This window comes from Lepeophtheirus salmonis, chromosome 10, assembly GCF_016086655.4.
Source record: "Lepeophtheirus salmonis chromosome 10, UVic_Lsal_1.4, whole genome shotgun sequence".
NCBI lineage: Eukaryota > Metazoa > Arthropoda > Copepoda > Siphonostomatoida > Caligidae > Lepeophtheirus > Lepeophtheirus salmonis.
The window spans coordinates 19,420,154-19,433,927 of record NC_052140.2 but is presented as its reverse complement, the minus strand read 5'-3'; the positions used below and the strand labels follow the sequence as shown (position 1 = coordinate 19,433,927).

General features: G+C 31.7%; 1 long non-coding RNA gene across 1 annotated transcript; it reads left to right on the top strand.

Moving 5' to 3' along the window:
- Positions 1–10,893: 10,893 nt before the first annotated feature.
- On the top strand, positions 10,894–11,852 carry LOC121125656 (uncharacterized). The gene is made up of 3 exons (XR_005866713.2): positions 10,894–11,084; positions 11,351–11,499; positions 11,598–11,852. It is a non-coding gene; the product is annotated as an uncharacterized lncRNA (long non-coding RNA).
- The last annotated feature ends 1,922 nt before the right edge of the window (positions 11,853–13,774 follow it).

Genomic DNA, 13,774 nt, shown 5'->3' with positions numbered 1-13,774 from the left:
TTCAATTTCTTAAGAAAAAATTTAATTTTTGAATTTATTTTCTATAAAATGTAATATTCTTAATTTCTTTAGAAAAAATTTAATTTTTAGGTATAAGTATGGATTTTTAATAATAAATTCAAATTTAAGATATTTTTTTGAAAAAGTTTCATGTTTAAAATTTAATTTTTGAATTTTTTTTTCCATAAAATTTAATATTCTTACTTTTTTAAGAAAAGTTTAATTTTTGAATTTTTTTTTTGAAATAAATTTAATATTTTCAATTTCTTAAGAAAAAATTTCATTTTTGAATTTATTTTCTATAAAATGTAATATTCTTAATTTCTTAAGAAAAAATTTAATTTTTAGGTATAAGTATGGATTTTTAATAATAAATTCAAATTTAATATATTTTTTTGGAAAAAATTTCAAATTTAATTTTTGATTTTTTTTTCCAAAAAATTACAAAAACCAAGTGCCTTCCCCCCAAATATAATCACACTGACGCTCTTCCTTAAGTATTGAGTAGTTACGATGAGTGTGCTCGCGAAAAACGAGAATAACACTGAGGAATTCTTTGGGTGTCTATTCGTTAATGCTTAATTATTCAGGGTAATGTCGGGTACAGCGGCTAGTAGATCAATAAAACACATTACAATCTTCATTGTATTTCATAACCTTCGTTCCCACAAAAAAGAAGTTGCCCAAAATCAGGTGGTAGTTAGCCGATTCTTCTCAGCCATTTTTCATCTAATAATAAAAAATTTCTTCAAGTTTAACTACAGCTAATTAATATTCAACTAATCTACCTTCAAAATACTAGTATGATGTAGAAATAAAATGAGAGAAAAAATCATTGTTCAGAGCTTAAGAGGAGCTCATTCTAATTCAAGCAGTCCACAACGTTCAAAACACTTGTTAGGGAAAAAGTAGCATAAAGATAAATGCCTCACTAACAGGGAGTACTTTAATCTACAGACTAACTAACTACTTTATAAATATTTACTTCCTTTTTTTCCTTTAATATTCCCTTCTCTTCTCTCTGTCTCTTCCTTCTTCTCTCTGTCTCTCCCCTCTTCTCTTCTCCTCCTGTCTCTTTCTTCATCCCTCTCCCTGTCTCTTATCTTCTATCCCCATCCATTCAGTCTTGCAACGTAAACAACTCCGTGAGTATACTAGTTATGTTAAAAGATGTCTAAAATATGAACTGGTCGTATGTAAAAATGAATGAAATATCGCAGTCCCTAAATCCATTGGTAGTGGTTAGTCATATCTTCTAACCATGGAATTATTGTTCAACGACCATTAGTACCCGGCATTTCCTAGAGTCATTAGGTGTCGACAAACAAACAAACTTAGCTTCAATAATATAGAAGATGACTTCCTGAAAAATCATCTCTGTTACTTTCCGTTATTCGTGGGTATACTCACGCATAGTTACTCAATACTTCCATATTCTCTCTTCAAGAGTAAAAGAATCAAAATAACAGCTTGATATATTTTTATAATATGACATGATGAGTAAGGAAGTACTCCTTGGTTGAGCTTTTGCTACTCACTTTTATGCTCACATATAATAATTATTTATTGTATATATGGTACTCCTTTTCTTTTTAATTTGAGCTATAGCTTATCATGCCCGTTGTTAAAAATGAGTCCTCAACTAATATTTTATATTATGATGTTGTATAAAATAAGAGTTGACTTAAACTCTCGCAAGATCTTATTCATATAACTAAACTTTCATTTCTCAGATCAAAAATGTCTAAAGGGAGGATAAACAGTGTGCCCCTATAAATCCTGAACGAATTTGTCCAAGCTCAGCTTTATAAATATTTTCGAAAATTAGAATAATTAAGACACTGATACTTTATATAAAAATTAAATCTAAAAGTGAACACCCTTGGTCTCCACAATGTCATCAATCCTAGGCATGAAGGTATTGCAGGTCTTCTTCACAGATTCCTCCAAGATGTCACCCCAATCCTTCTCCACAACCGCCTTTAGAGTATCCATATTGGCATGGACAATAGCATATGCCTTCCTCTCGATGGCACCATGGGTCCCATGGACTTAAGGGGTTTTATTTTGGTTAGAACGGAGGCCACATTGACCAGGGTAAGAAATTTGCCAAATTATTTTTCCATCACTTTTGAGTTTTTTCGCCCCTTTCACTTCCAGGCTTTTTCTCATGGTCTTGTTGTCGTTCTCCAGCTGTGGAAGATCTCCTCATAACTAATTCCAAAAGCTGTGAACAATTTGTTTTAGTCTCTAACTGAGTTGAACTTGATTTGATGAAAAAGTTTGTTTAACTAGAGTTTTTATTGCTCTGTTAGTTGATAATACAAAAAGAAAATTGATAAATTATTTAATAAGTCAATTAAACATTTCCAAAGTTGAATTCACGATTTGTTGGGACACACTGTACATATAGACTTTGTTTAAGGAATAAAGATGTGAAGATCGAATAGAATTTCTTGTGAAATCAAGCAAGAACTATTTGTGCCCTATTGACCATCAATAGGAATTTATGTATTATCAATTCAAGCAATGTAAATACCCTTCGGAATGTACATTGATACATTCTTTTATCGAAGAGTAGACTCAGTAAGGAGCATGATGTGATGTCCTCATGTAAAATATTGGATTACAATATTCCACATGTATAATGGACTTTATTCTAAATAATCCAATTTCTTAATTCAAGAACCTGTGTTTCTTCATCTGTATGGGTATGATTATAATATAATCATCAACAAAATAATTTTAAGATACATTCTAGACCAGTGGTTCCCAACCTTCCAAATAAAACTATCAATTCTTGATCAATTAAATCAGGAAAGGACCCCAAAAATATCTTATAAGCAGGAATCAAAAATTAAATCTGTACCATCTTGGGGCCCTAAGTCATCCCAAGTGATACGATTTATGGAACCAAATTTGTTCATCATATCCTTTTATTTTATTTTTGCGTAATATAGAGACAAAACACAGTATAGTTTTGTCACAATTAAAGAACTGTACTCCGAGCTGACGAGACACAACGTATTTATATACTACCTGCAATTAATAGAGCAGACTGTGCTCCCCTGGATCATCCAGGCGACCAGGGTCTGCCCTGTGTGTTGGAGCAAGACTCTGCACCCTGCCATACGGTCAACAAGTATCTTACCTGGTTTGAGGAGAACTGCAAGGACCTCATCACCAAGGACAAATGACCTAAACTAAGCCAATCTTAATCCTTATTTAGTCTGGGACAACCTTTAGACACACTAATAGATGTACACACACAACTAAGGCAAGTTTGGAGGCCCCCATCAGGGAGTACTTCGCTTCCATCCCCAGAGACCTAGTCATAAAGTCTTGATCTCGCTTCAGAGGCCATATTAAGGCTAACAGCAATTATATCGAGTAAGTAGTGTTGTTTTTTTGTAAATACGAAAGAGGTCGTGGACTTCATAATGGAGCCCTGTATACAGTCATTTTTGTACAAAAAACTGTCATATAATAGAATTATAAATTATAGATTATTTTTATCGTGAAGTAACTATTCATTCTGTAAATTTTTCCTCGGAAAATAAAATCACCCGGTCGCCATGATGTTTGAAGTCATTAAATAAACGCTTCTTCAACGCTTCATATTGAATTTGGGATGCTTTAGAGTTCAGAATGGCCTCTCTTCAAGCCTGCTGAGTGGCTTTGAGAACTGTTACATTTAGTTTCATAGTATGAATTTATAAAACGTTGTTAATATGTTTTATACCATGCCTTATAAATATAATATATAACATTCGGCTCAAAATCAATTAAAAACCCCTTGGCATTGGTATGCCGACCCTATTTGGGTTTGGGACCTACAGATTGGGAACCACTGTTGTAGACCATTAATGGACAACAACAAATCCTCCAGTATCTTCATTTCTTTAACTACTTTAATTTTATTTATCATCATATACATGTAAGTAAGTACATGAGTATCACTAATCCTAACTGTCAAGATGCATTAGACTAATGATGTTGGGATGTTAAATGCTACAAAATTATATAACACGTACGATCATATATTTTTAACTAGGTCAAGAGTTAGATAATTTATGGAATATTTCAATTTCCAAATCATTTATGTACATACAAAGTGCGATAACTTTTAAAATCAATTAAAGTTATATTACTATAAAATACATTCAATGTTTGTCTTCTGTTGGAATAATAATGGAATTATATTCTTACCTCATATTATAGTTGTTCGTCATTCTATGAGTCTTTTTAGTATAAATAATCCATCATGTCTAATGATAATTACTAACGTAGAAGTGATTTGCCATTATTTTATTCTAATTGTTGCCGTGTTTGTGTATATATACATATATATTTTCTTATTATACTAATTTCATTAACTATTTAAACTCTGCCTCGAATTCATTGCATAGTGAGATTTTGTTAGTGAAATTGAAATTTTAGGGCATAATTTCATCAATATTACCATAGAAAATAATCATTTAGTTATTTTTTTAATACACATTACATATTTAGATTCAAAAATTTCAAGTAATATCAATTTTCATAAAAAATGAGCTATGAATCTCATTCATTTATATTTTAAGACGAAATATCCTCAGGTGAAATGGTTTAAGGAAAAATGTCCTGAAGCAAAATTACTTAGCGTCAGTAATATTATAATATAACATCACCTGTATTGTATATCGTAATCTTTCCTGCCCATCAGATGGTATAAGTTAACTAATTCTTCCAAACCATGAAACTAATCTTGAACTAGCGCCAGTATGTGGCATTGCCCGGAGTATTCAATATTATAGATGATAACTCCTCAATATGCCCTCAGTGTTACTTGCCATTTTTTATAAGGATATTTACACATAGTTACTCAATACTTAGATGATATCTCCCCATGAATTAAAGTAATAGCTTTAAAAGATACAAAATAGTGTTTAGGTTGCTGACAACAACAAAACTGAAATCTTGGCATTTACAATCCTCAATGTAGGTTCTCCCCTTTTCTTTTTTATTATGACGTCATTAGCCAAGGAGTACTTTATTATCTAAAGCGTCCCCTGGCTAAGTTTTAGCTACACACGTTCGTTGCTAAACCTCATCCAAAGACACGGTCATTATTTTTTATAATAAACTTTTCTTTTTGAATATGAGCCTTAGCTACACACTCTCTTTGTCAAAAATGAAACATTAATTCATATTGAATACAACTCTATAGGGTATAGAGTTGTATTCAATATGAATTGACCTAAACGTCTACAATATTTTACTAATTTTTTACATACCGTTTTTTTATTGTACATTGTAATCTTTCCAGACCGCAGAAAACTAGGCTCAAAATCAGTTTGTAGTAGTTTTTTCAAGTATGACCAACTATGGAATTACTACTTAACTAGATGAGTAATTAAGCGTCGACGGGCATACAAACTTTGTTTTACTCATCTAGGGAATTTTCATTGTGGTAATAAATTGAATCATAGTTGAAGAAGACGCCATTTTGGTGGCTCTATGTGTATATTTTTACCATAAAAAATGGACAAAATTTCAATCATGATGAAACTTAATCAAATGGATTTATAAATATAAAAGGACTCAAAACCTGAATTGAATACTATTTGATGTCAATGATAAACACTGATATTTGAAAATAATCAAAGTAAAACGTACATAAAATGGTTATATATATATTTGCTTATAAATTGACGATAAAAATGGTATAATTAGATAAAAGAATCTTATTCTTTCCATTGTAATATTTAGTTTTTATTTACAATATGGAAATAAGATTTTATACTGGGTGCAACGTTAAAATCTGACCACTCAATACTTTTAAATTTTATGAAATATGTTTTTGTAGGCACTAGACATGTACAAAAAATATTTGGAGACCAGCTGTAACGCCATATTGTCTCATCAAATCTTAGATGTAGCACCTCTGTCTTCTAAGATGTCCTAAAGTCGATTTCTGAAGACTTGGCACGTTTTTTATGCATTCTGTTGGACTATCGGTCCAGTGGTCCATTAAAGTGACCTTGAAGGTCATCATATATTCGTGCCTAAGGCTACAGGACTGCAATCAAAAGACGTATTCCCAAAGGTTGGCGTCGGGTTAATAGGGGTGCATATTTATTTTGGTCATACAAAGTTGAAACTCTAATGAAATGGCAAATTTAAAGTTGAACATAAATAAACTGGAATCAAAAAACTATTCTAAATCCTGCCTCAAATTTTATATTTTGTGAAATACTTAATATTGAGCGATTTACTTCCAATGATAAATGTTGCTTCTTTCTAAAGAAAAGTATATGATAAATAAGTCCAAATTCATTGTATTATACTATGGAAGGAAATTTCTGACCGCCTATCGGTGTACATAGTACACTTTTTTTCATAATTAATTTGGATGTATCTGAATAATGAATTGATACATAGGAACATCAATCCTAAAATATATACCTTATAAATATAATAAATACCCAACTTGTGTTTACATGGATGTTTGACCCCTTCAGCAAAACATTGAAACATTTTTTTTTTTTTCTTCTCTTACTCATAAACAGTTTCCTTTACAATCTGTTGACCAACTATGTGTAAATTTGAATTGATTTTCAATCTCTACATAATAGCAATTTATAGCTAGATTTTTTTTTGTTTTTCAAAAAGAAAAAACAAGATTATATTCTTCTGTATCGAAGAAAAAAAAAAGTTTTATAACACTTGAAATTCAGCAACATCAATTGAAAATGAAAACCTCTGAATCTCTTTACAAATAGAGGTTAAATTTTGAAATGTCTATAAAGGTCAGAAAATTGGCTTTTAAAGACTAAAACTTATACAATATACAACAGAAGATCCAAATAATGGATTAATCTAAAAATGAAACAACTTGGTACACTCGCTTTTAAATAAAATTTGGAAAAAGTTGACCTTTTTGTGACCTTTGACCTGCAATATATTTTTTAGATTATGAGGTTTGTTCAAAAAGTAAGGGGACATTGTATTTTTTTTAGGGAAAAAAAATATTTATTCATGAATATTTACGTTGTCCTCTTCAAAGTAATCCCCTTCGGATACAATAGACTTGTGCCAACGCTTTTCCAACCTTCGAAGTAATAATCATAAGTACTTTTCGGTATAACCTCGAGTTCTTCCAGTGATAAAGACTTTATCTCCTCAATCGTTGTAAATCTCCGTCTTTTCATAGGTATCTTTTGTGATGCATGACTGTGGTGTTGTTTTTGGCCAAAAAATGAGACGATTCTTTTGGTCAAAATTATGCACACCCGGAACAAACTTCACTGACACTCGTCTCATGCCCAAAACGTAAGAAAATTGTATGTCACGAGCCAACCAAAATATCAATATCCACATCAACTTATCTTATAGTGATTCGACGGTTTTCAAAAACCGGTTTTTTCACTGCTTCAACGTTATCATCTGTTGTTGACGTGCGGTGGCGTCCATAGCAAGGCTCGTCATTGGCATCTTCCAGGCCATCTTGGAAGAGTTTGCCCTATTTGTAAATATTTTTTTATTACTCAGAAAAGTTTTAGTGTATGCCCCTGTCAATATTTTAATTGATTTTTAGCACTTAATTTTGTTTTTTTACGCAAAATATGATGCTAATTCTTTTATCCCTGTTTTTCAATAGTAAAAAAATCGCTAAACACTCAAAATATTTCTAACTTTTATGCCTCTCATAAACAAACTAAACATATTGTATAGCTGAAACTGTAAATGTTGTGATTACTAAAATACAAATATTGAGCATACTAAATGTACCTTGCCTGCAAAATGTGGAAAGCCACCTTACTTTTTGAAGACACTTCGTATACTTTATAAATTTAAATGTATTATAGAATGGCGTTAAAAAGTCATTTTTCATATTGCTATAAAGACCACAAAAACGATTTAATTTTGTCTCTCATCCAAATACTACCAAGATATGTGACCATTACAAAAGCTGCGGTAAAATTATAAACCCATTTTCATAAATAACATCACGATGACTTAGACAATATTCAAATCTCTCTAATTATAATCTCCATCAATTCAAGTACACAAATATACTGTCAAATCTGGATAATAGACATTTATATATAATTAAAAATAATGTTATAGTACTACTAATACTAATCTCATATACTAATTTTATAATACATAAAATACTCTGCTTAGAATAAACACCTCTTAAACAATCCAAAGAAGTCAACTTTTTTTTCCTTGTAGAACAGTTTTTTACAAAGTTCGGATCTAGTTTAGCTCAAAAAATTATCATGGAGACCTTCAATTGGTCTTTTGACGTGTATTTGAACTGCCAAAAACTTCCTTTTGTGGTGCCAAAAAACTATTAAAGTCATTTGGAGTAACCTGTGGGGAGACCAAGAGTCTTGCATTTAAAACTAGTTGAGGGGTATCTTACAACGGGTACAAAGTTTTCAAACCCGAACAAGGAGTTCTCTTGTAGGCATTAAGGTTTAATTATTGCTTCAGAAACGTACGTAGAGTGGTATGGAAATTCAAGAGGAAGGCCATTGACGATCACCTTGTCTCTTCTGCCTACAATTGTGCCTTTAACTGCCTCAAACAATTTTTTTTGACCTCTTTCTTCCCGATATGGACCTTCTGAAAGCTTTTGGTGTCTCTCTTGTAGTCACCCAGTATACATTTGAGCGGTTACAACCCAGCAGCTAAGAGATATCTTATGGTGATTTTCCGCGCTGATAGCGCCAGAATTGCAGCTATGCGTTTCTCCATATTTTTCGTTATGACACTCTTATTTCTCAGTAGACTTTCCTTATTTTTTGTTTACAGGTTTCTTAGACAATTGTTTACAATTAGTTATTAGTATTAAATATCGAAATATAAAAAATAGGACAAAGGAACGTCATTTAAAAAAGTGTTGCATTCTAGACTGAGGGGCCCGTACAACATTTTCTAATATCGATGCCATAATTGAGTATATTCATTTTTTTTTTTTTTTTTTCATGAGAGCAACTTCATCATGATCTTCTCATCGTCTTTTTCTATTCAAATTCCGAAGCTACCTGAGGTCACTTCTTAAAGAAGTTGAATAGAGGGAATAAAAATATGATTCATGGCAACTTCTTTATATTATAAAAAAATGAGTCAGCATATTGTATCTTCTGCCGTTCTGTTCCCCCACAAAACAAATGAAAATGTTTCATGTGCTTAATGACGTAATAAAGTACTACTGGGCTAATAAACACGTCTTCTTGGACATTTAATTAAAAATTATGAGGCATTGGTAGAAGGATATAAAAAGCATTGTTAGCAAAGGATTTATAGAACTTGTTTGATTTCATGATTGTAATCAAAGCAGAATGTAAAATTGCAAGATTAAATACATTCATAACAATACTAAAAATTTTATTAGAATAAGATTTAATGAATAATATGGGACGTCGTTTACATTTGGATTATGTACAATAGGTTGATAAATCGTACTTTTTCCCTGGGCATGACCTCCTTTAAATTTATGACAAGACCGCTTTGATAAGTTTTATCGAGATTCAATAGATGTATGTATTTAAACAAACAAAACAGGAATCAAACTTTTATTGGTAAAATTATGGCTATTTTTTTTATAGGGAAAGTATTCATTTTGTGTAATACACCGGGTGTAACATAGGGAAAAATTAGACTTACAACAATGATTTTTGGTATTTTTTGTCATTTTTTTCTTGAAGCATTGTAAAAATTAATTGAAGATGAGACATGTAATTTATTTTGTTAAAAAAAAAGGGTCTGATCAAAGATGTTGAAAGAACACAACCAATGAAAACTTATTGAATCCCTTATCCACGCGAGAACTTCTGCTTCAGAGATCACAACGTGGGTAGAGACAATTAGGGGGACCATTTTTGATGTCAAAAGGAATATATTAGTCAAAGAATGATGTCATATGAGTTTTAAAACTGACAACACGGTGCAGTGACGTAGTAAAAAAGAAAGCTCGGAGGAATTTTTATCTCGTTGTCCCTCCTTGAATAAGAAAATTTGAAATCGAGCATTTCTTGAGATGGATGATCAAGTGATATTTCTTTCATTCCCTTGATCTTCCTCTGATTCTAACTCTGAAAGAACACAGAAGTGCACTTATTCCGGTCTTAATAAATTAAGAATGATTATAGACATTAGTAATTATCAAATTAAAAGCCTTTCTAAATGTTCAATTATTGTATATTTCATTTTTAGGGTCATAATGTCATATTGTAATATATAGAATGGATATATTCTGAATTATTCTGAATGTTATATATATATATACAGCATTTGTTGGTATGACTTTTCCATTTTCAAGGTTGTTCAGAAATTTATAATCTATGTAAGATATTTGTAAAATATGAAGGCGGTCTAAAAAGTTTTCAACCTCGACGTGAAGATAGCAGAGCTTGACAATAAAAGCTAGTCACATCAATCTAGCATTTTTGTTGACTGTTACTCTTCAAAGATCCAGTCATTGTGGATGCGCAGTGGTTATGTAAACATCGTTTGAGTGAGTTGATGTGCGGGTTTTTGTGAAATGAACAAAATCGAATTTCAAACTGTCAATACATATTTGTTTTTGAAATTGTAACTTTGTAATAGATTTATACAATAACAGACTAGTAGCTTGCTGTGATACAATTTAAAGCATGTAATTCAATCCAACTCAGAGTTATTGAGCCAAAAACAAAAAGTGTTTTGTGAAGAATTATTTTGCTTAGAAAAAGGCCGAGTACTTTTTGAATGGGTTACAGAGATGACCTTTTTTCCTCAGTCAACTCTACTTCGTCTCTCTTACTCTATGAAAACTATTTCATTGATAAGAGTCATTCGTTTTCCTTGATAAAGATAACTCAGAATTAACTTATCTTAATCACATTAAATTCAATTTCATATAAAAAGTTAAGTTTGTGATGTATCATCTATATGGATAATTATATAAGAAGGACTTTTGATTTCTTTATTACTTGTGCACCTCTTTTGTCATTGGAAAACAAGTGAAAGATAATGATATACTCGTAAAGATAATGTGCCCCTCTTTTCTGAATAGTTTTGTCTGCAAGGATATTATATTCTGCTAATAAGTATATTTATTTCTATATAAAAACGTATCATTTCATTTTGTATATGTATAATGTTGGGAATAATTTATTGAATATATTTGTTTCATTTTAAGTTAATTACTTCTATATCGTATCATTTGTCATTTTAAATTTGTCTGATTCTCTGCATATCAATTTTATTACAATTTATAATTACTGTAATAGGATTTTTTTAGTTGTATTTTATTAAATTGACCAATGTTGAAATTCTGGTACAAACAATGAAACAACCCCTTTTTCAAATTTAGGATGAATATATTGCTAAACATTCATAATCTCCGAGATAAGGTGTTAAAAACTCCATTAATATGGACAAAAATAACTGTCTGAATGGTTTTGAAGGGAGTTCAAGCTTTAAATAGCGTGCAAGTAGTTTGTCAAACATCAGTTTCTTCGGGTAAGGACTTTGGTTACTCCAGGTCGATGTGCAATTTATTTAAGATAATTACTAATCGTTTTAAATATTTAACACATTAATTTGCTATTCCTTTTTAGCTTTACAAATGACTCGCAAGACGAACAATGAGGTTTCTACAACGGACTTGAAGTTTTTTATTTCTACTGATAATTAGTACATTAATTTCTGTATAAAATGTATCATTATACTTTGTATTTAGGTTTTTTAATTAACATATTTTAATCCATTTGTAATATTTAATACTAATAACTTCTATATCATATCGTTTGTCATCATTAATTTGTTTGATTTTTTTGTGTATAACTTGTATTAAAATTTCTTATTAATATTTATTGTAATGGTTATAATCGTTTTTTAGTTGTGTTTTTTATTTTACCCGGACTTTTTTAAATTAATGTCACAAATACACATCATAATACTTTAACTTATGTACGGCTAAAGTGATAATCATTAGTTTTTGATTACTCATTGTATAACGTATCATATTAACGATTTTAAGGGAATACATTTAAGAAATCTCAATGTTAATAGATCTATAATATAGAAAATGGACTGTTTTTTGTGAGTTTCACGAAGTAAATCAAGTAATCCGGAATTTGAAAATTTTATCGACTTTTTATATTAACTTACCACCAGTGTTATTTCAAATATAGAAGATTCCCATTTCTATATCAGATTCACATAATATTCTATCCTCCAAAACCATAACATCATAGGCATCTGATTTTTTTTAAATAAACTTTAATCAATAGTACCATATGTTTTACTCGTAAAATTTCATTCAAAATGAGTGCCAGCTCATTCCACATTCCAGCAACCATTTGTGGCAACTTCAGCTCTCAGACGATTCAGAACTGATTTACACGCTGTACGTATATTATTTTCTAGGTCAACAAGTTGTTCAATGCAAACACTAAGTCGGCCTTTAAGTCGTCGCCACTGCAATAGGAAGTCACACAAACCTTCCTCTCAATAATGGACTATATGGAGAAGTCCATTACGTTGATCTTGGTAAGAAGGGGCCACATGTCCTTGCTCCAAAAGTACTCGAAAGTGGTTTGGCACCCCTCTTACACAGCTTATAGATTATGTGACGGTGATCCGTGACGCTGGAAGCAGTAATACCCTTCCCAGTGATGTTCCTGTATCAAGATTAAGGGTGTCTTTATCCCACAGGGGATGAAACCCGCCCAGACAATCACAGAGGCTGGATTTTAGCCTCTGGACACATCTCTCTCGTTCAGAGGAAGGTCTCTGATGCTCCAACCCAGGATCTGGTCACTGTGGATGTTGTAATCCAGTTCCACGGTGAAGATCTTCTCATCAGTCCTAATTATTGAAACGTGGATACAAGAATTGACGATTTTCAAAACTACCTTCGCCTGGGTCAGCCCCTTGGCAATTGTGGCCTTGCTGGGAAGCAGCTGTTTTAGTAGACGATACGGCTTCATCCTCAGGTCCTCACTGACTACCCTACCCAGACACAACAGCTCATGAACCATCTTTTTCATGGAGCGCTTCTTTTTGTCGTTACTCTGGTATATCATTGCCTCGCTCAACCTGGGCGTCCTCTATGTCTTCGAACGACCACTCCTGGGCCTGTCATGTGCACTGCCGTCTCCTTATACCACTTGATTATTTAGTACGCCGATGATTTGGACACATTGAGGTCTTTTAGGGCCTTGGTAATGGCCCTACAGCTCTTTCCTTCCAAATGATGTGAAATGATTGTGCACTTCGGGTCCATGATGTCGTCTTTAGAAGGAGAAGAACACGTTTTATAAAAAGTTTGTTTTACAAAAAAACAAAGATGCACGTTCCGTGAATCATATGCAACCAACATAATTCAGAAAATATATAATCATCTAAGAGAAATATTCAGTCGAAGTTGTCGTCCTAAGACTTATAGCCTATGGGTCACACTATATATGGAATGCATTAGATGGCGTGTTTATCATGAACAGCAACTCATTCACTATAAACATGTTAGCAACTCACACCATTCCCATTTAAGAATTGCAAATGGTCCCTTTTAATGACCAAATAATTGTCAAATTTTAAATGAATAGACCTTACTCGAACTAATGGTCCACTTATTAGGGATTTTAATAGATAGTTATAAATCGCCTTTCTTCAAATTTTAATTTATGTGACTAGATAATTGATCAAATCGCTTACATATCATTTGCTTATCACTTTTTATCAGATAAGGAAATGAAACATTCTTGAGTATAAAACTACATGTTTCATAATA